The 21,977-nt window shown below is 47.1% G+C and overlaps 1 protein-coding gene across 5 annotated transcripts in view; it reads right to left on the bottom strand.

Annotated features, from left to right (window-relative positions):
* Positions 1-21,977, bottom strand: part of GPBP1 (GC-rich promoter binding protein 1) — a 71,549-nt gene that overhangs the window by 49,305 nt on the left and 267 nt on the right. For 3 of the 5 annotated variants that reach the window (XM_029073140.2, XM_029073143.2, XM_029073142.2), the window contains exon 2: positions 17,309-18,231. The gene's annotated coding sequence lies outside the window, so the exon portion shown is untranslated. The remainder of the gene's footprint in view (positions 1-17,308; positions 18,232-21,977) is intronic. The other 2 variants (XM_029073145.2, XM_029073144.2) reach the window with 2 other exon arrangements.

Here is a 21,977-nt window from a genome sequence, read left to right on the forward strand (position 1 = left end):
AGCAAATTTGGTTGACCGTGAGTTCATCCTGAAACGGCATGAAGAGTTATGTCAGAGCTGGGGGGCGGGAGGGGTGGGGGGTCCCCATAGCCAAAAGGCTAAACCAGGAAGTAACAGCGTGCCCAGACCTGTTCTATTTATTCTTCAGTTAATTTGGAGATTGTAACAAGGAACGAGGATTTAGGCATTGGAATAGGTTTAAGCTTCTCTGGAAAATTCTTCCCCCCTCGTGAGTCTACGAGCATCATCCCAAGTCTCAAATTCCTCCCCTCAACAATGGCTACATGCACACCACTGCACTAGAAAGTCACATTTCTAAGAAGAAATACATGTAAATGATTGTAAATTGCTTTGTTAAACCCACCAGGCTCAATGGACTGACTAAGTCGGAAGCTGGAGGAAAATCTAACGAATGGATCAGTCTGCACGCATCCCCCGCCTCACGGAGCTGAGAGCAATCACAGAATTGTGTTAGCGAGGTAGCACCCGAGCAATGATAAATAGACAAGGAAGTAGAAAAATCAGATCGAGAATGCCAGCACATCCTTTGGGAAACTGTTAGTGTGCGATGACGAGATGGTATCAGGCATAAGGTCAAAATGAAGGCCTTGGTTTCGTGATCCAGCCACCTCTCAGACGCCACACCTGACTCTTTTGAGCAGTCCCATCTGGGTCATTTACTGGCCATATTTAATATCGAGTGACAAGACAGGATAACAAACCACCAATACTTGGAACAAAGTCAGTCCCCTAGCTGTGCTCACGTCAGTCTCGTTTTGCAAGAACAGAGGACGGCAGGAGAGCCAAAGAGCTGCCGAAAGCGGAACGGAAATTGGGAAACCGAAAGCAAGGTGAACAAAGGGAACGTCGGTAAAACAAAGCCGCCGACGATACTTTATCTCGGCGGAAAACTGGGAATCAACTGTGGCAGAACAGCATGGAGCATTACGATCAAAAACGAAATGAATGTTTCTTTTTGAACGGGGCTTCAAGAGGATCATGAGGCAGAGAGGCAAAGCAAAAGCAGCACCAGGCATCTTGAACAACCAAAACAACAGCCTAACAAAGGGCAGTCTGTGTGTGTGAACGGTGGGGGCAAATCTGTACATCCTACATTTGCTTATCATCCACATAAACACCCAAAGGTGACTCTTTCCCCTTGGAAGCCACATTCTTCAGAAACAGAGAACATACACATATAGAGGTAGATATATACACCGATAGATGGGTACCTGGCGGTTTTCATCGGGAAGTCATTATCAGGGCATTTAAAATGACTGAGTTCTTTGACTCTCGCATATTGTAGAGAATGTAAATTCAATTCCCTGGGATTATCCGGTACAAAGGTATTGCCGACACACAGCTATCACGACTGCGTTCGAGGTCCTTACGCTTCTGCCCTCATGAATCGTGCATATGTGAATCAGTCATGCCCTTCAGAGTACAGGACGTTCAGCCTCATCGGCTGATCGAAAGCATCGTTCCCCCATTTTCCTGTTCCACGACAGGCGTGGAAAAAATGGGGTCCACGGAACAGCTTCAGCCCTTCGAGTGATTACCGCCAACCTACTGAAAAGATCTGGAATGACAACTTAGTGGGGGAAGCAGCTGTACTTTGTTGCCTGTGGAGGCTTTTAATTGCCCACAGCCAGCCCCAGGGACCTTCAACCCACTTCACACTACCCAGAGTCATGGCCCACCCGGGGTGTTGACAGAAAATTAAACTGCTTCCACTTCCTACTCTGCACCTCCAACCCTCTCCCTGGGAGGAATCTGGTGCAGTCCTAAATAGGCTCTTCAAACCGGTCAAGTCATAATAATAACAATAATAAGGAAACTGAGGCCTAGAGACGTTAAGTGACTTGCCCGAGGTCATCCAGCGGGTACGTGGCGGAGCTGGGAATAGAACCCAGGTCCTCCGACTCCCAAGCCTTTGCTCTTTCCACCGGGCCACGCCCTCCAACTGACCGATTGCCCCTGCTCTAACTGCTATGAGACAGATAGGAGTTCGGTCTTAACCGAGGCCGCGCGTCAATCATACCTGTAATCTCTTCCCCTGCCCAGTAATTATTCAGGGAATGAGCAGGCCTCCACCTCACACCTCTCAACTTATGACCAGGGGCACTTAGATTTCTAAATCTTCACCCTGTTTCAGCTGGACCACACCTCCATTTTGACTTTCCAGCACTAGCGTCCTTTATGGCACTAGCTCCATTTGTTTGCTTCCATACTTCACCAGGAGTAAAATGGCCACCACACTAAGAGGCATAGGCCTCCACCTGCCAGGCTGGGGTGAAACCCTTCTGGGTGGCTCTGGCCATCTGTCCCAAGGTATGGCTGGGCAGGGGGCAGAGGGAGACCAGGTTCACGAGTGACACTGAACTCCTTTACAAGAGTACTGGTCTTCTGGAGCGTAACAGAGTTGTGGAAAAAACTCCTTTGCTGGCAATCAGCTGGGGGGCCAGGCAGGCAGGCTTGTCCACTTCTCTCTTCCTCCTGGTCACCCCTTCCTCCAACAAACCTGAAAATCTGTGCAAGGGATTTGCAAGAAATAAATGTCCTGACCCGTGACTGATTGCTTGCCCAGAACAATGGCCACAGCTCCCACTTGCTTCATTTGATGTACTCAACCGAGCGCTTAGTATGGTGCTTTGCGCATAGTAAGTACTCAACAAATACGACTGAATGAATGAACTCTCACAGAATGGCAATGGGGGAGCAGAAAGGTAGTTACAAGTTAAATGCACGAATCTCTGCTCACAAAGGCCTTCCTGAAGAGGAATAATTGCCTGGGCTGAAGTGTAGAGGGGAGGAAGAGCCTAGGGATCTAGGGGTCGGGGGCCTGGGTTCTAATCTCGACTCCACCACTTGCTTACTGCGTGACCTCGGGCAAGCCGCTTAACTTCTCGGGGTCTCAGCCACCTCATCTGTACAATGGGGATTAAATACCAGTTCCCTCTCCTGCTAAAACTGTGAGCCAGGGACTGTGTCTTACCTGATTTTTCATTCATCTACCCCAGCACTTAGTACGGTGCTAGGCTCATTGTGAGCACTTAAACAGATGCAATGATCATAACCACCTGTCAGGACAGTCAAAATCTAGTGACCGTCCATCCGATCTAAAATGTACGGAGGGGTGGAAGCAGGAGTCCAGCTCTTTGGAGCTCCCCCACTTCAGAGCCTTACTGAAAGCCCATCTCCTCCAAGAAGCTGTCCCCGACTAAGCCCTCCTCTCTTTTCCCACTCCCTTCTGCTCTACTCTTACTTGCTCCCATCCCCACAGCACATATGTATATATCTAATTTATCTATTCATTGATTTATATTAATCTCTCTCTCCCCCTCTAGACTGCTACACTGTTACACTGCTATACTGCAATCTCCCAAGCGCTTATTTCAGTGCTCTGCACATAGTAAGCACTCAGTAAATCCAACTGATTCAGAGGAGAAAAAGGCACAGCAGGATTAGGACATCAAACCCTTAGCTGCAGTCCACACAGCTTTAGGTGACCCATGAAACTTCAAGAGAAAGTCTGCACCCTGGAAGAAGTGGCTCTGCCAGTCTGAAGGGACACTCAGGTCTATATCACTGAAGAGCCATGCCAAGAGCCCTAAGGAATATAGGTCAATGAGGGAACGGTGCCCAGAACTCTAGAAATAATGAGTCTGCCGGCGGGACTGGTCTTGCAGATGGAAATGCACGTGTACTACCAGCATCTGGGCTGGACTCACTCTGTACTGACGAAAATACGATCGATCTTGCAGCTTCCCAGGGGAAGGAACACTTCAGGTCACTTGTGCCCTCCCTCCCTCCTCCACTGAAACAAGAAAGGAGCATTAATTAGGGTAGGTTCAGAGACCTCCCCCCCAGAAGTTCTGTGTCTGCCTAGGCCTGTGACTCTCTCCCGAAAGCCTGCATCTCTGTGCAGCTCATATTCTCGTGGCATTGCATGGTCCCAGAGCCCCTCTCCCATCCAGTAGAAGGGGATGGCAGACCTTCCCCCCCTCCTCCAAGAGGCCCCAAGGACCAGAGTAATGGGGAGAGAGTCCAGGACCAGAGTAATGGGGAGAGAGTCCCTGCCTCCGGAGGGTGAGGGAACAACCCCCTCCCTGCCCTCAAAGGAGCAGCTTCAATTCTCCTTCTTTCACAAGTGGGTGGGGAGACAGGAAAATAGTACTGGAGAATAGAGTTTTTATCTTTGCTTTTAGCTTAAGGAGAAGATTTCCAGATTGTAAGCCTGTTGTGGGTGGGGACTGTGTCTCTTTATTGCTGAACTGTACTTTCCAAGTGCTTAGTACAGTGCTCTGCCCACAGTAAGCACTCAATAAATACGATTGAATGAATGAATGAGAAGTGCGAGCCATGGGTGCCCATCCCTTCTCCCGTAATAGCCTAAAGCGGGGGAAAGACATCTTCTCAGGTGTTCTGAGAGGCAGAAAATAGAGGAACTTGCCCAAAATGTAATATGAAGAGAGGAACCACCGTAGGGCATTGGGTCAGGGCAATTATGAGTGCTCCCTTCCCCGGGGCTCCCAATTTATTCCCCAGGGTTCAATATATAAATGAGGAACAGGACTTGAGAGCACAGACTGGATCCAGGAAAAGGGGACTTGGGGCAGGCTTTGCGAAAGGGTATCCCCAAATTAGTCATGCCAGAGGCAGTAAGGGTGCATTGATCTGCCCCTCACAGACAGGTCTCAAAATGCAGGCGAAGGAATAAAGGATTGTCTAACTTATCCTGCTTTGGAAGTGAGAAAAAAAAAATGGATCCAAAAGGTACTGGCTCAGAGTCAGGAAGTGATACCTGTCAGAAGTTGTGGCCAGTCTACTTCAGAGGAAAAGCTTCCTATCTCCCTGGCCTCAGGCCAGCAGAAGGCTTGCAAAGATTTGGGGAGGGTGACGGGTACTGTAGAACAATTCTGAATTTTACAAAAGCAAAAACTATTTCTTTGGGGGTAAAGAGAATGCATATATACAAATGCATTAAATTCCCTAGCCTGTGCTAAACAAAAACTAGCAGTCTGGACCACTGCTATAACAAAGCAATCACTTCTAACCTCTTCATCAAGGTGAACAAACCCATTATTATCATCACCATCTTCCAAAAAAAATCTGGGAAGAAATTTTTGAGTCAGCAACTCTTCACTAAACACATGCTCAGTGGAAAGAGCACGGGCTTTGGAGTCAGAGGTCACGGGTTCGAATCCAGCTCTGCCACTTGTCAGCTGTGACTGTGGGCAAGTCACTTCACTTCTCTGTGCCTCAGTTACCTCATCTGTAAAATGGGGATTAAGACTGTGAGCCCCACGTGGGACAACCTGATTCCCTTGTGTCTACCCCAACGCTTAGAACAGTGCTCTGCCCATAGTAAGCGCTTAACAAATACCAACATTATTATTCAGTCAACAAAATCCCCAATCCACCTTGGCAGTCCAGAGCTCTAGTCATCTTATACCTAGATTTCAACCTTCTCCTCCCTGGATTCTGGTAATAGTTAACCAAACTGACTGACAACACCCTATTATGGCCCAAGGTAGCTTCCTCTTGCCCTATACATTCATTCATTCATTCATTCAACAGTATTTATTGAGCGCTTACTCTGTGCAGAGCAGTGTACTAAGCGCTTGGAATGTACAATGCGGCAACAGATAGAGACAATCCCTGCCCAGTGATGGAACCTAGATCATGACCCTGCTTCAAAACACATGACCTCGCTAGCCACCTTGAAGAGATCATTTTCCTGCATCCGCCCACGCCCCCCAACACCCGGGCAAACTGATTCAATGCCCCTTCCGTTCAATCATCCCACTCTTGCCTTCTCTGCGGTCTCCAAGCCGGAGCTTGCTTCATCTAACTTAATTAACCTCTCCTTAGTTCCATCTAGTCTAAACATGTAATTCCTAGATTTCCTCCCTTTGCTTTCCAAACTACAAAATGCCCACAGAATAAATATCCCCAGTTTTCCTGAAACACAGGGGCCGTGTCTTCTTGCACAACCCCACGGTAAGGAAAACTCCTGTCACAGGGCTCACCGCGTCCAACGCCACAAGCGTGTGCATGTCCACACAACCATTCAGCGTAACGTCACGCTGCACTGAATCCAGAAAGGTTTGCACTGTCGGAAGAAAATTCCCTATTTCAACATGGTGTTCTAGCCGAGACATGTAAAAAACACACATTATCTGCCAGGACTGCAGCGTTTTGCTCAGCTGTGAGAATGAACTTTACTCACTTATTATCAGCCTGAAACCCCAAACTCTTAGGAGAGATACTCATATAACTCTTTTCACTCAGCCACACCCGGATGGGGACTGAAAAGAATGCTTTTACTAACCATCATAACAGCAAGGAAGACAAATGACATGTTTTTAAAGGGTTCCTAAAATATTTTCTGCAGTCTGCTTCTTCCTAGATCTACCTCATTGCTCCTTTAAACTCAGCTAAGTAAGAATTTATCCATTTCCCTTTCATCATTATTAAAGACATTAAACAGGGAGAAGCACTGAGGAATACTAAGAAGCAACGTGGTCTAGAGAAGAGAGCACGGGTTCAGGAGTCAGAGGACCTGGGTTCTAATCCCGGCTCCGCTACCTGTCGGCTGTGTGAACTCGGGAAAGTCAATTAACTTTTCTGTGCCTGTTACCTCATTTGTAAAATGGAGATTAAGACTTGTAAGCTCAATGTGGGACAAGGACCGTGTCCAACGTGATTCTCTTACTTCTACCCCAGAGCTTAATAAGTTCTTGGCACCCATTACGTGCTTAACTAATACCATTTTTTTAAAAATGAATCCTGAGGGGTAAAGACAGATTCTTACAGCTTTCATTTTAAGCACATAAAATAATGAAAGTTTCAAACATGAAATTTTGTCTTTTTGAGGAAAGAGTTAAGTTACATTACCCTTAAGTAATTGACAACCGAGATAAACCATTTAAAACGATGTAAAGAAAAATAATGTCCGGTCAGATCTTATTGAGTACTTAATGAGCCACATCTCTTCACGAAGACTGGAGTAAATTAGGCACTTCATTGACACTCATTCTTTGGGTCTTAGAAGAGCAAGCTTCTAGCTCCTAGAAGGCGTTATTTACCACTACGTGCCCTAAAATTAATTCACCCCCTCAAAGAGGTGTTTACTTCTTCCTTCATACCCAGTAGGTGAAATTTTGTCAAAATAAACCAGATCATTTTTAAACTGAATTAAAAAGTACTGTGCAGTGAGCCAAATAGACTATATTTCACTTCTGTTACACTGTACTCTCCCAAGTGCTTAGGACCGTTCGCAGTAAGCGCTCAAATACAATTGACTGAAAATACGATTCCTTTTCTTTCCACCCACTGCTGAACCCAGGTGCCTCATCTGGCCCCCACAAACTTGAGACTTCACAGCCCTAATGTGGCCCGTGGTCTCTATATCTTTTAGCTTGACCATTCAGCAATGGCCAAGCTTGGAGCTCTGAAGCAACTTCAGCTACCTCTCACTGATGGTGGGAGTCTGGGCTGCCTCCCCTGTTAATAATAGAAATAACAATAATTGTGGTATTTAAGTGCTTACAGTGGGCAGGACACTGTGTTAAGCACTGGCGTAGATACAAGCAAATCAGGAGGAGAATGAATCGTGAGGCACTCCTATGGAGAGTCTCCCCTTTCCCTGTTCATCATGTTTGACTCCTCCAGCTGGAGTGATAGATCTTTCCAGGAGTGAGGAAATCACTGTCTGGAATAGTTCTCCAGTGTCCCTGGGAGAAAAATCAGATGAGCTCTTCTCCTTGGAGTCAAAACCTGGAATAGCAGGTGCCATGATATGCTCAATCGAACAGTAACCCCTTTGGGAAAGAACGCACACAAGCAGCGCCCAATAAATACCACTGATTCCCAAATTGATTCCACCTGCACCCTCAAAATGCTATATAATTGTCAGTGAATCAGTCGATAGCATTTACTGAGGGCTTAATGTGTTCAGAGCACTGTCCAAGCGCTTGGGAGAGTACAATATGACAATGTAATGAAGACATTCCCTACCCACAATGAGCTTCCGGCCTAGAAAGGGAGATAGACATTAATATAAATAATGTAAATAAATTCTCTCTCTATTGCTGAATTGTACTTTCCAAGCACTTAGTACAGTGCTCTGCACACAGTAAGCGCTCGATAAATACGACTGAATGAATAGAAATAGATTACAGATATATACATGAGTGCTGTGAGGCTAGGGTGGGGGGGTGAATAAAGGGAGTTAGGGTGCCGCACTGGGAAAGTATCATTAAAATGACGCCAGGCACGAGGGGAATTCAAGTGGCTTTATTCTGGTAAACGGAACAGTTCCTGCCCTAGTGTAGTATCTGATTGAGCCTCAGAGTCGACGAATCAATCAATGGTATTTACTGAGGACGTACTGTGTCCAGAACACTGTACTAAGCACGGTGGTGACATCGTGAGATAAGTTTTTGAAGGAAGCGTTTCTTAACAAGCAGGTTTAGTTTGTCCTTTCTCCCATGGAGACTGAGCAGATGTCGGAAGGAGTCAATGAAAAGATTCCAGAAGGTCACTCCGACTGGCAATAGATTTGGGGGAAGGAAAATAGCAGGGGTTTCCTTCCTTCATTCATTCAGTCGTATTTATTGAGCGTTTACTGTGTGCTTGCTGTGATCTTCCTCCTCTGTCCCCCACCACCTCTCCCTTCCCCTATTTTTAAATATATGATTTTTTAAAAATTATCCATCTGATCATTTGGGGGGTAAGAAAAAAAGAAAAAAGCTATTCTGCTGACAGTGGAATGGAATGGATTGATGAGAGCAGCAGAAGAGTTGCATCTGAATAGTTACAAGGTTATGAGGAGGCTTTACCTTTAAAATTGACGCCTCCTGAAGAGAGTGTATCAGAGGATTCGGGATCCCTCCAGTTAATTGAAGATATGTTCCTGTAAATGCATCATATTTGGATTTTGGCTCTTTGAAAACTGAAATGGCTGCTAAAATCAATTTAGGAAGCCCACCTTGGATCCCCCATAGAAGATTATGTAAATTTCCTGGTACGGCTTTCGACTGTGGCCAACCGATAAACTACAAAGCCTGGAAAATGGAAAAACATCCCTTGCTGCAAAGACTGGACGTGTATTGACTTTAACACATCTCCATATCAGTTATTTGAGCGAGACACCAAGCTAAATGATTTCCAGCCTTTTCTCATTTGGGGGAATATCAGTTCAGGCGTGCTGCCTGATCAGTTGGGAGGATGGCACACCTGAGCGGAACAACCTCCAGTCACGACTAAGCGCTTAGTAAAGTGCTCTGCCCACAGTAAGCGCTCAATAAATACAACAATGAATGAATGACCGTGACCGCCGGGCTGGACATTCCACGTCTGGCTTGCCATCCAAGATCAAACCAATGCCAGATCAAGGCCAGAAACTACTTGGCTGGAGTATCCACCTCTCAGCCCTTCCCCCTCCCGTCACAAGAAGGGCACGGACAATCCATACACGGACCGTGTTCCTTGGACAGAGAACCTACTCTGAAGGAAGGTCCTCCCACAACTGGTTTCCAGTGCCTGTTTTCGTTGAAAAATCGTTCAAATATTAGGAAGCGTTTCCTGATGACACAAGCCGGTTTGGGTTCAGTCGGCCAAAACTGGCAAAGGAACTGCTTGAGCGCATGCGCTCGCAGTCAAAATAAGGGATTCTGTGGCATGAGCTTTCCTGCACGTGAGGTTTCCCAAGCACGCAACCCTTGAGGTCCTGGAGAACTGGGAGGCTGTCGATCGAAGCTCCCCCCTAGACTGTAAACTCGTTGTGGGCAGGGAACAGTTCTACCAACTCTGCTATCCTGTACTCTCTCAAGCGCTTAGTACAGCGCTCTGCACACCGTATGTGCTCAATAAATACCACTGAGTGACTGACTGGAAGCTCCAGAAATATTTACAAATACTATTTGTCAAGAGAGAAATTAAGCAGTTAAGAAAACGAAAGCAAAAGAGGATGCAGCAGCGAAGGACTCTCACCGAAAACTTTTTGCAGTCACTATCGCCAGTGTAATCATGCGGTGGATGCATCTTTTAAAAATTGGGCTTCTAATGATGAATGATTAGAAGCTGATGGCATCTGGGCAAATACTTCAATGAAATTTTTAATGAGGCTATTTATTATTCAATTTTGTTGGTAGCTGCACCTGAATCGCTATGGCCACACTGAAGAAGCACTGCGCCAGAGGGCATATTAAGAGGATTGCTGAAGCGATAGGTCAGGGTGCACTTCCCCTTTCCTTCTGCCATTAGTAAAAACACATCCTTAGCCCAACCGGGCCTCTGTTATTGCTTAACCAGTCTTATTTCAGCTGCTAATACACAATACAGGCGACAGAAGAAGAAACAAGTCAACCTTTGGGTCACGAAAGAGAAGTAGCATGACATAATGGACAGACCACGGGCCTGGGAGTCTGAGGACGTGGGTTCTAATCCCGGCTCCGCCACTTGTCTGCTGGATGACCTTGGGCAAGCCACTTAACTGGTCTGTGCCTCAGTTACCTCATCTGTAAAATGGAGATGAAGACTTGAGCCCCACGTGGGACAACCTGATTACCTAGTGTCTACCCCGGCCCTTAGAACATAGTAAGCGCTTAGCAAATACCACGATAATAATTATTATTATAAAAAGAATACGTAAGTTTCTAAAGGTTTATAAAGACCCTAATATATATCAAGACAGGTGCCATAAACACCAGGGTAAAATTCTGAGGGGCAAATTAGCATTACTGAATAACATACCGCCAATGGCGGACTACCGATTCCTTTCAAGTATTTTGTTAACACCACTGTGCTTCTCCATTATAAGACAGTATAAAACGCCTAACTTCTCAAAGCTGAAACAGGCGCAAAATCTACTGACAGAGGTACCAAAGACTCTCTCTGGACATGAGACTTTTGACTTTTCCACACCCTGCCTCCCAGTATGCTTCCAGGTCACTCACAATTGGATGAACTGCCCTTCCCTCCCCTTATTATGTGCCAGGCACTGTACTAAGCACTGAGGTGGATACAAGCAAATTGGGGGTGGGGGGGGACGGGAGGGAGGACAGAGTCCCTTGTCCCACATGGGGCTCACAGTCCTAATCCCCATTTTACAGATGAGGTGACAGGCCCAGAGAAGTGAAGTGACTTGCCCAAGACCACAAAGCAGACAACTGGCGGACCTAGGATTAGAGACCGTGACCTTCGGACTCTCCATCCCATCCTGCTTCCGACCACCCCAGGGAGGAAAGAGAACAGCGCTTGCTTCATAGACCCTTGGGAAGTAGCCATCGCTATGGATTTAATCACGATGGATCGCGATGGCTACGGATTTAATCACGATAAGTTCTGTTCTCACAGCTCCCTATTGACTTCCCTTCTTATTTTGTGTTTTGCATATTTGTCCTTATCCCTTATGCCGTTTTGATGTTTTGTTGCTCCTGATTTGTCTATTTCCCGTTCTCCCTCCACCCTTGCTTATATTCCTAGACCGCAAGCCCCCTGAGGGACAGCGACCGTGTCTACTTTCCACCCTATCGACTTTTTCCCAGCAGTTAAAACAATGCTCTGCCCTTAGTAAGCACTTAATACTATTCCTACTAAAATACATACATTTGTCACAAACAGGAGAAAATAACGTACGTACGGAATCTTCTGATTTGTTGCCCCAGGCTTATGGATTAAAACACCATTTCTATAACCATTTAAAGTGAGCTTTATCAGAACTCGTGATCGCATGGATACATTTTCTACAAAATGCGCATATGTCCTTTGAACTTCAGCCCTACGGGTGGCCCCGGGTGGCCTCTGAGATTTACGGGTGCCAAGATAGGCTATGTGCCTGATGACAGGGCAACGGTAACAACTTTCCTTGGTTTAGCACAAGCGAGCAATGAGAAGACAGGGAATCGGGTGGTACTATATGGTGAGAGGACACTAGATGCAAATGAATAGTCCTTCTAGACTATAAGCTCATTGTGGGCAGGGCACACGACTATCAATTCTGTTGTACTGGACTGGCTTAGAACAGTGCTCTGCACATAGTAACGGTTCAATAAAAGCACTGATTGATAGCAATATTTGCTTAAATGCCCCCGTCCGCGACATACTGTACTAAGCCCCTGGGAAGCCCAAAACAGAGACGTGACATGCTTCCTGCCACAAGAAGCATATTTTCTCATGGCGAGTGAGAAGCCGCATGGCCTAGCGGATAAAGCACGGGCCTGGAAGTCAAAAGGACCTGGGTTCTAATTCTGACTCTACCACTTGTCTGCTGTGTGACCTTAGGCCAGTCACTTCACTGGCCTCAGTTATCTGATCTGCAAAATGGGAAATAAGACTGAGCCCCACGTGGGACATGGACTGTGCCCAACATGGCTGACCTGTATTTACCCCAGCACTTGGTACAGTGCGCGGCACGTGGCACTTCGCAAATACCACTTGAAAAAAAAAATTGGTGGCTGGATGAAAAGGGCAGCAGTAATGAATTATGATGGTGGTAGCGGGTGTGGAAGAGTACGATACCACAGAGTTGGCAGATACGTTCCCTGCCTACAGTGAGCTAATACCGATGATGATGATGATAACTAGCCCTTTCCCTTGATATTCTCTCCATACACTTTAATCTCATATATTCTAAATGCAACTTCTAGGTTTAGTGTAGTCTCAACTAAGAAGGAGACTGAGTCATGATGCTGGGTTCTCGCTGTGGCTCCATGACCACTAGTTTCATTGATATGAGCAGTCATTTTACCACCGCTTCTTCCATTTGCAAGAAAATTTTAAATTGTCCCAGTCGATTCAAATACAGACGCCTCTGTAGTGGAGGGGTTTTAAAAAAAAAAAATTATATTTGGCCAATGGAGAAATTGCTATACCGGTTAGCAGTTTAATCAGTGACCACATTTTTCCAGGCAGCCAAATTTTTAATAACTACTGACCTTTAAAAGGGCACTACAAAAAACTACAGGACAACAGTTTTCAGGCTACAGTGCTTTAGCCCTTCATTTTTCTTCCTCTTATCTTGTCTAGGAGGATTTGCAGAATAATCCTCCACCAGTTTTCCTCTACATCAAGCACAAAAGCCACTAATCCTAATCAGACCAGCTCTACCTCGGAGCCCAGGAAAACTAGAAGAACCCTTATTTTCCTTCTGGACAGAACACAGGCCTGGGAGTCAGAAGGACCCGGGTTCTAATCCCGGCTCCAGCATTGTAGGGCACGTCACTTCACTTCTCTTTGCTTCAGTTACCTCATCTTTAAAGTGGAGATTAAGACCGTGAGCTCCCATGTGGAACAGGGACTGTGTCCAACCTGATTACCTTGTATCTACCCTCCAGAGCTTAGAACAGTGCTTGACACATCATCATTATTATTTTTAGCCATCCATTCTTATGCAGCCCAACTTTGACTATTTTGAGTCAGTTATCCAACACTCCAGATCCACCTCGGCTTGCAGTAAGACAAAAGATGAACTAACAAACTTTAAGACAGTATGAGTAGATTTTTTTAAAAAGTCACGAGGCATTTACTAGCTAAATCAGACCGGCTCTGCCTAGCTGCTCCTTCAGGAATAGTTCTTCCCTTGATGCTAAATAGCTGGGGGGGTGGGAGGAGGTAATGGCCCTAAAGTAGGACAGGGACCAAAAGCAACATGCTGAGGGGAGCGGAAACAGTAAAGATAAGAGAAACCCCTCAACAGAAAGCCCTACCATGGTCAGGATTTATTGCAGTGAAGTCATCCCGCTTCTGTGATATCACAGTCGTTTCCAGGGAACTAAATCAGACCTGAAGATTAATTTCATCGCCGGCTATCAGAAGTCAGGCCTGGAAAAACTTACATTTCTTTATGTACATTGTACTGCTTCTCTCCTCTGGCCAGGATTAATGACCTTTGTAAATAACTACTTGTCAAGGAAGTATTATGCCAGGTGGGAAATAAGACTAATTTCATTTATGTTACGACCAGTAAAATTGAGGGGTGGAGGAAAAGATTGCGAACTAGGGATAAAGAAAAGCTTCTGGACAGGTGACATTTAAAAATTAAATTTGCAAGACAGCTTAAATAATACTGCGATAGTACTGTAAAAGGGCAAAGTTCCTGAGATTTCCAAAAGGACTAAATCCTTGTGCTTTGCATGTTCCAGGACCTTCTAAATCAAGCAATCACTAAGCCCTAAGTCCCCATGACCTCCACGCACCGCGGCAATGTCGGTGATGGCCTGGCACAGCCTACACGCTTTTGCGAGAAGCATGGATTCTGTAGAGTGGGTTACTGACCGGATGTAAACTTCTTCCCTTGACTGGCCCTACCCACTATTTAATAGTTTGCTCCAAAACAGTTTCCAACCTGCTGCCAGCGTCAGAGACAAAATACTGGGCTGAATGGTCCCCGGGGTTCGGATTTAAGTTCTTATGCATCTTTTTTTTTTTTTTTAAAGTGGTACCGCTTTGAGCTCTGTACTAAGTGCACTATGCTTTGTACTGAGTGGTCAAACAGAAGATAATCAGGGTGCACAGAGTCCTCGTCCCACACGGGGCTCACAGTCTAAGCAAAAGTCAGACCAAATCTCCCTTCCACAAACCAGAGTCGGGTACCTGGCATCTTAAACAGACAATGAACACAACATAAGGCACAGAAAAGACATGACATTTCATCTACACTGGAAACCAGAGGGTGAGGGAAAAAACAGAGACCTCTAGCTAAGACATTCTGCAATCTGGAAAATCTCCTAGTGTTTCACAAAACAAACCCCTGCTACGGCCACTTGCTCAACATTCTTGCGGCAGCTTGCTAAACTTAGGCTTCCACATTGCCAAGCTTCTTAGCCCCTTAGCCCTCTTTGTAAGTCCCTACCGGACTGACACTCATTTGGGGAGAGTGAGGGGAAGGAGTGAAAGGAAAGGTGTGAAAAGGAGGTGGGGACAAAAAACACGGAAAGATGCCAGACCCAACAGCACCCTCATCGCAATCCTCATCCTCTCAGCCTCACCCCACCAAACCTCCTCTTCATTATCCATCCTCTCTCCTTTGCCTCTTTCCAGGCCCAATGGTCCCCCCCTCGCTCCTCTTTAATTTGTGGCTCCCCTCGCCGTGGGCGGGGAACGTGTCTACCAACTCGGCTGTGCTTTACTCCTCCAAGCTGCTCTGCACGCAATAAGCGCTCCGTGAACACCACTGCTTGATTGTGACCTAGAGCAACACCTCCACGGGCCAGTGCTTCCTGCAGAGAAACTCTCTGCCTCAGCTGAAGCCCGGATTCTTAGCCTGTGGTTGCAGTCTTGGCTCTGACTGTGCCGGTGGTACCGGGCGGAGGAGAGCGTGAGCACCCCCCTTTCTGCACACGTCTGAAAAAACTTCTCGCTTCACCTCATCCCGTTCTGTCCCCGGGTTACGGCTACCGTGAGGCTCAAGTTGTTAACGGTGACTGGAGGATGGCTAAAGTGGTATCACTCCATCATATTTATCGAGTGCTTACTGAATAGAGGGCACTGTACTGAGCACTTGGAAGAGTACAAAACGAACAGGGTTGGTAGACAGGTTCCCTGCCCGCAAGGGGCTTAAAGTCTAGAGGGACCACCCTAAAATTACCTAGGGGCCATACTGAGACGATGCTCTGAACCTCTATTACGAAGTTCTACAGTACTCGTCTCCTGGGCTGAGGTGGATGATGGCTAAACCAAAGGGGTATGGTTTGGCCAAAGGAGCCTGAACTTCCATTTCAAAAAGACTTGCAAAGACACTGATTTGTTGAAACCCAATAGTTTCAGTGGTTTGGAAGTTAGGAATGGATCTCTGTTATTTTATGTAGTAAGTCGTGCCCCTTATGAAAGCGTATCGCAATACGGCTGAAAGAACACTCTGGGTAAGACCAATTCAGACATCCGAATTTAAGCAAATGTGAGAAAACTTGAAAACCGTAACCTACCTAAAAGGCAGAACTAAGCACAACAGAATTCCTTCAGTCAGTCAATCGTATTTACCGTGTGCTTACTGGGTTCAGAGCTCTGTACTAAGCGCTCGGGAGAGTACAATATAACAATAAAAACACACATTCCCTGTTCGAGGCTAAGCGCAGGCCACACCTTCCTGCAAGACAGCGCGTCAAAGGATCCAAAGAACTTTCTGCAGGGTCCGTGCTTGGTCTCAGCTACCTGCACCCCTCAGTTTGTCCCGGGAGAGGTTTTGGGGTGCTGAAACTGACCCACGGCACCTTCTCCAAAGACGGCACCATCTCCTCTCCCGGGGGGGGGGGGGGGGGGGGGCTTTAGAGCAGGAGAGGGGGCTTGTCAAGGGAAGCCCTAATATTTCCACTGCCACCAACGTGCAGCTTTTGGAAATTCCGGGCTCCCTGCCAGCTCCAACCTCACAAACAACCTTGTCACCGATCGAGCCTGTGCTCAGCGGTGCCCAGCTCGGGAACGGGTGCCCAGAGGGCCGAGTCCCAGCAAGGCCAGGCACAAGTCAGGCAACGGGTGCCTGTTACTAGACGTGGTATATTCCCTTTTACAAAGGGAGCGTGCTTTTTCATAACAATTTAAGTCGACCCAATTTGATTTCTTTCTAAACTTGGGTCAGTGCGAACTTTCGGAGGGGCGGAAAATGTACACGACGATGGTCCGTAAAAGTCAGCACTGGGTTTTGAGTCTGCTTATCTGTTACATCTTAGTTCCTCTCTGAGACCATAGTTGTTTCCTTTAGCAATAAACCTACAAATACATCATTTTAAATTTATTTTCAATTAACTAGTTTCCCTGAGGGAATTAAACAGAAGACTAGTACACATTTTAAAAGTCTGTACCTGCCTGCGGTTCACGGATCGCAGGACTAGCGGACGGCCCGAAACTAACGTTTAATGCAATGAAAACGCGGAAAGCTTCTGGACGGACAAGCTCGATCGAACTGCTTAAACATATTTAGCTTCGGTTGCGGAACAGAGTCAATCTTCTCAATCTCAACACCTTTCTTGTAGAGCATAACTGCATATTGGGATCCCTCAGAAGAGAGGCATTAGTGGCGGATGTAAACAAAGGCAAGCATTCGTACCACACCAAAAGTTTAAAACAGTCCCAGATGCCCTGATCCCGCAATCACGACTGTTCAAATCAAACATTTCCCCCCGAAATCTAGTTTTTCTTGCCACATCTGAGTGGGGACAGTGGTCTTTGAACTGTTTTCACTAACAGAACTCGAAGCAAAATCCAGAGCTACTACAAAAGAATCTGAAAGGCTTCTAAAAACATAAAATAAATGTTATACTTTCTCACTCATCCTTGAGGGTTTACTTAAATGAAAACTACTTACAAAATCCAATGGGACTGCACAGGAAGGTGTTAGTTTTTTCTCTGTAATCTTTGTGTTTTCCAGTTTGATTGTTTATTTTGTATCCTTTGTAGTAATATCCAAGTTCCAGGAAGGTACTTGACCTGTAGCTATTTGACATAGAGTTACTTGAAGTCAGCTACCCATCCATTTGTTCTAAAGGATTTACACAGCTAATTCCAGAGCTAAGAATGCAAAATCTTCCAGAGTCGCTCTTCTTTTTTATTCCTCGTACATGTCACTATGGTGAGCATCCACTCCAGGTGAAATAAATATCCGTTTTATGACACAAAAAGCAAAAACAAAAAAAAATTCACATCGGAATCGAAGGGCATTCCTAAACATCAGCATATATACGGAGAAACAGTAAGAGCTATCTCAATACCACCACATGGCTGATTAACAGCAACATTTTTAATGCACTTAAATAAGAGAGAGGAGGAAAAAGAAAACACTGAGATCTAAAGATCTCTTCATTTAAAAAAGAGATCCCATTGCAAAATAAGGACAGACATCAAAATACCTAAGATATGTACGTAAAAATATCTGCCACGAAATTCTGGTGATATTTAAACAGTACTTTGGAACTGTTTAAACTACTGAAATCACAAATCAAACATTTTACAGGTCAGGTATGAGAGTATTAATTTTGGAAAAAAAAAAAACCCCAGCAAAATTCTGAACAACTGAACTACTTTAACCTGTTATACAATCCATTAAGAACCAAAACGTATTGAAGAAAAGGTGCCTGAATTTCTGCGGTAGTGTTGAAATGTCCACCGTTTCAAATCACTTCTAAGATGTTTCTTGACATTTCTAACGAACTTCTGGGTCAGAAAGCGAGCAGGGCCATCATGATCGGGAGAAATTCACTCCAAAGAGCAGAGCGTTTCACACAAGATAACCTAGAAGGGGGGGGAAAAAAGACATCTTTCATAAACTGTAAGTTTCAGAGCTAAGCTTCCCCAGTGCCATAAGCTTCATTTACAAGTTAAAAGCGAATGGAAGAAAAACTAGGGAACTGAAAAATTATTACTGAGCTCACTCTTCATCTTCACGGCACAACAAACGACAACGGGAAAGTGATTCTATCACACCGAGAGGAACTGACACGGAAGCCACTGCCGGGAGTGTTTATTGATTCTGAACTGTGATTATTTAGAAGGGGTTACTTATTTTTATTTTTTTGGCGAGTTACCTCTCTGCCCGAGTACGTACCGGTGCTTACGTTAGCGGTGCTTGATTAAGAGAGCAAAACAGGAGACTTCAAGCTTGAAGACCCCTCAAAGGTTTACAAAAACGAGGTATCGAAGGAGCTCGGAAGAGCGGGGGGGGGGTGAGGAAGGGAGACCCCCGAGGGCGGCCGAGTGTGGCCTCTGCGAAGCGCTGCGTTCTCGAGGTCAACTTCTAGGGGGCTGCCAACGCAAGGGGTTCTCCCTGTACCCCCAGCCCAAAGAAAGGGCGTTGGGGGGTTGAGGGAGGAGAAGCAGCGTGGTTTAGTGGCAAGTAGAGCCCGAGCTTGGAAGCCAGAGGACGTGGGTTCTACTTCCACCTCTGCCATTTGTCTGTCGAGTGACCTCGGGCGAGCCACTTCGCTTCTCTGTGCCTCAGCTACCTCTTCTGTAAAATGAGGATGGAGACCGTGAGCCCCACGTGGGACACCGTGATGACCTCGTATCCCCCGCCCCGGCGCTTAGAACGGTGCTTGACACCTGGTAAGCGCTTAAGAAATGCCATTATTATGATTAAAATGGGGAAGGCGACTGTGAGCCCCACGCGGGACAACCTTCTTACCTTGTATCTACCCCAGCGCCTGGAACAGTGCTTGGCACCTAGTAGGCGCTTAAGAAATACCATTTTTATTATCGTTAGAGAAGCCGCACGGTTTAGCGGCAAGAGCCCGGGCTTGGGAGTCGGAGGTCTTGGGTTCTAATCCCGGCTCCGCCACTTGTCAGCTGTGTGACTTTGGGCAAGTCACTTCACTTCCCTGTACCTCATCTGTACAAGAGGGAGAAAGACTGTGAGCCCCACGTGGGACAACCTCCTTACCTGCATCTACCCCAGTGCTTGGCACATAGTAAGCGCTCACAAATACCGCCATTATTACTGTACCTTCCCCAGCACTTAGAAGAGAGCTTGGCACATAGTAAGCACTTAAACACCATCATTATTAGTGCATCTCCCCCAGCGCTTAGAACAGAGCTTGGCACATGGTAAGCGCTTAACACACACCATCATTATTAGTGCATCTCCCCCAGCGCTTAGAACAGAGCTTGGCACATGGTAAGCGCTTAATACACACCATCTTTATTAGTGCATCTCCCCAGCGCTTAGAAGAGAGCTTGGCACCTAGTAAGCGCTGAACAAACACCGTCATTATTAGTGTATCTCCCCCAGCTCTTAGAACAGAGTTTGGCAAACAGTAAGTGCTTAACACCATCATTATTAGTGCACCTCCCCCAGCGCTTAGAAGAGAGTTTGGCACATAGTAAGCGCTTAAGAAACACCGTCATTATTAGTGCCAGTCCCCCAGCTCTTAGTCCAGCGCTTGGCACATAGGGAGCGCTTAACCAACACGGTGATAAGTGTAAGTCCCCCAGCGCTTAGGAGAGAGTTGGGCACAGAGTGAGCGCTCCACCAACACAGTGATTATTAGTGGAAGTCCCCCGGCGCTTAGTTTAGTCCAGTGCTTGGTATGTACTGAGCGCTTCACCAACACGGTGATTACTGCTGTAAATCCCCAGGCGCTTAGAAGAGAGCTGGGCACAGAGTGAGCGCTTAGAGGAGAGTTGGGCACAGAGTGAGAGCTTAGAAGAGAGTTGGGCACAGAGTGAGCACTTAGAAGAGAGTTGGGCACAGAGTGAGCGCTCCACCAACACGGTGATTATTAGTGGAAGTCCCCCGGCGCTTAGTTTAGTCCAGTGCTTGGTATGTACTGAGCGCTTCACCAACACGGTGATTACTGCTGTAAATCCCCAGGCGCTTAGAAGAGAGCTGGGCACAGAGTGAGCGCTTAGAGGAGAGTTGGGCACAGAGTGAGAGCTTAGAAGAGAGTTGGGCACAGAGTGAGCGCTTAGAGGAGAGTTGGGCACAGAGTGAGCGCTCCACCAACACGGTCATTATTACTGGAAGTCCCCGAGCGCTTAGAAGAGAGTTGGGCACAGAGTGAGCGCTTAGAGGAGAGCTGGACACAAAGTGAGCGCTTAGAGGAGAGGGGCACAGGGTGAGCGCTCCACCAACACGGTGATTGTTAGTGTAAGTCCCTGAGCGCTTAGAGGAGAGTTGGACACAGAGTGAGCACTCCACCAACACGGTCATTATTACTGGAAGTCCCCGAGCGCTTAGAAGAGAGTTGGGCACAGAGTGAGCGCTTAGAGGGGAGTTGGACACAGAGTGCGCGCTTAGAGGAGAGCTGGGCACATAGTAAGCGCTTAGAGGAGAGTTGGGCACAGAGTGAGCGCTTAGAGGAGAGCTGGGCACATAGTGAGCGCTTAGAAGAGAGTTGGGCACAGAGTGAGCGCTTAGAGGAGAGTTGGGCACAGAGTGAGCGCTTAGAGGAGAGCTGGGCACATAGTAAGCGCTTAGAGGAGAGTTGGGCACAGAGTGAGCGCTCCACCAACACGGTCATTATTACTGAAAGTCCCCGAGCACTTAGAAGAGAGTTGGGCACAGAATGAGCGCTTAGAGGGGAGTTGGACACAGAGTGAGCACTTAGAGGAGAGCTGGGCACATAGTAAGCGCTTAGAGGAGAGTTGGGCACAGAGTGAGCGCTCCACCAACACGGTGATTGTTAGTCTAAGTCCCTGAGCGCTTAGAGGAGAGTTGGGCACAGGGTGAGCACTCCACCAACACGGTCATTATTATTGGATGTCCCCGAGCGCTTAGAAGAGAGTTGGGCACAGAGTGAGCGCTTAGGGGGGAGTTGGACACAGAGTGAGCGCTTAGAGGAGAGCTGGGCACATAGTAAGCGCTTAGAGGAGAGTTGGGCACAGAGTGAGCGCTTAGAGGAGAGTTGGGCACAGAGTGAGCACTCCACCAACACGGTCATTATTATTGGATGTCCCCGAGCGCTTAGAAGAGAGTTGGGCACAGAGTGAGCGCTTAGGGGGGAGTTGGACACAGAGTGAGCGCTTAGAGGAGAGCTGGGCACATAGTAAGCGCTTAGAGGAGAGTTGGGCACAGAGTGAGCGCTTAGAGGAGAGTTGGGCACAGAATGAGCGCTCCACCAACACGGTGATTATTAGCGTAAATCCCTGAGCGCTTAGGGGAGAGTGGGACACAGAGTGAGCGCTTAGAGTAGAGCTGGGCACAGAGTGAGCGCTTAGAGAGGAGCTGGGCACAGAGTGAGCGCTTAGAGGAGAGCTGGGCACAGAGTGAGCGCTTAGAGGAGAGGTGGGCACAGAGTGAGCGCTTAGAGGAGAGTTGGGCACAGAGTGAGCGCTCCACCAACACGGTGATGATTATCGCCAGTCCCCGGGCGCTGATTGTTGTGATGACTCTGAGGAGGAGGAGGCGGCGGCGGCGGCCATGGAGGGAAGCCCCACTTCCGGTTTGTCCGAGCGGGCCCACGGAGAGACAGAGGGAGGGAAGCCAGGCGGGCGGCCCGGAGGAGGCGGGGAAGGAAAGCCTCCTTCCTTCCTTCCTTCCTTCC

Source organism: Ornithorhynchus anatinus, chromosome 10 (assembly GCF_004115215.2).
Source record: "Ornithorhynchus anatinus isolate Pmale09 chromosome 10, mOrnAna1.pri.v4, whole genome shotgun sequence".
In the NCBI taxonomy this organism is placed as follows: Eukaryota; Metazoa; Chordata; class Mammalia; order Monotremata; family Ornithorhynchidae; genus Ornithorhynchus; species Ornithorhynchus anatinus.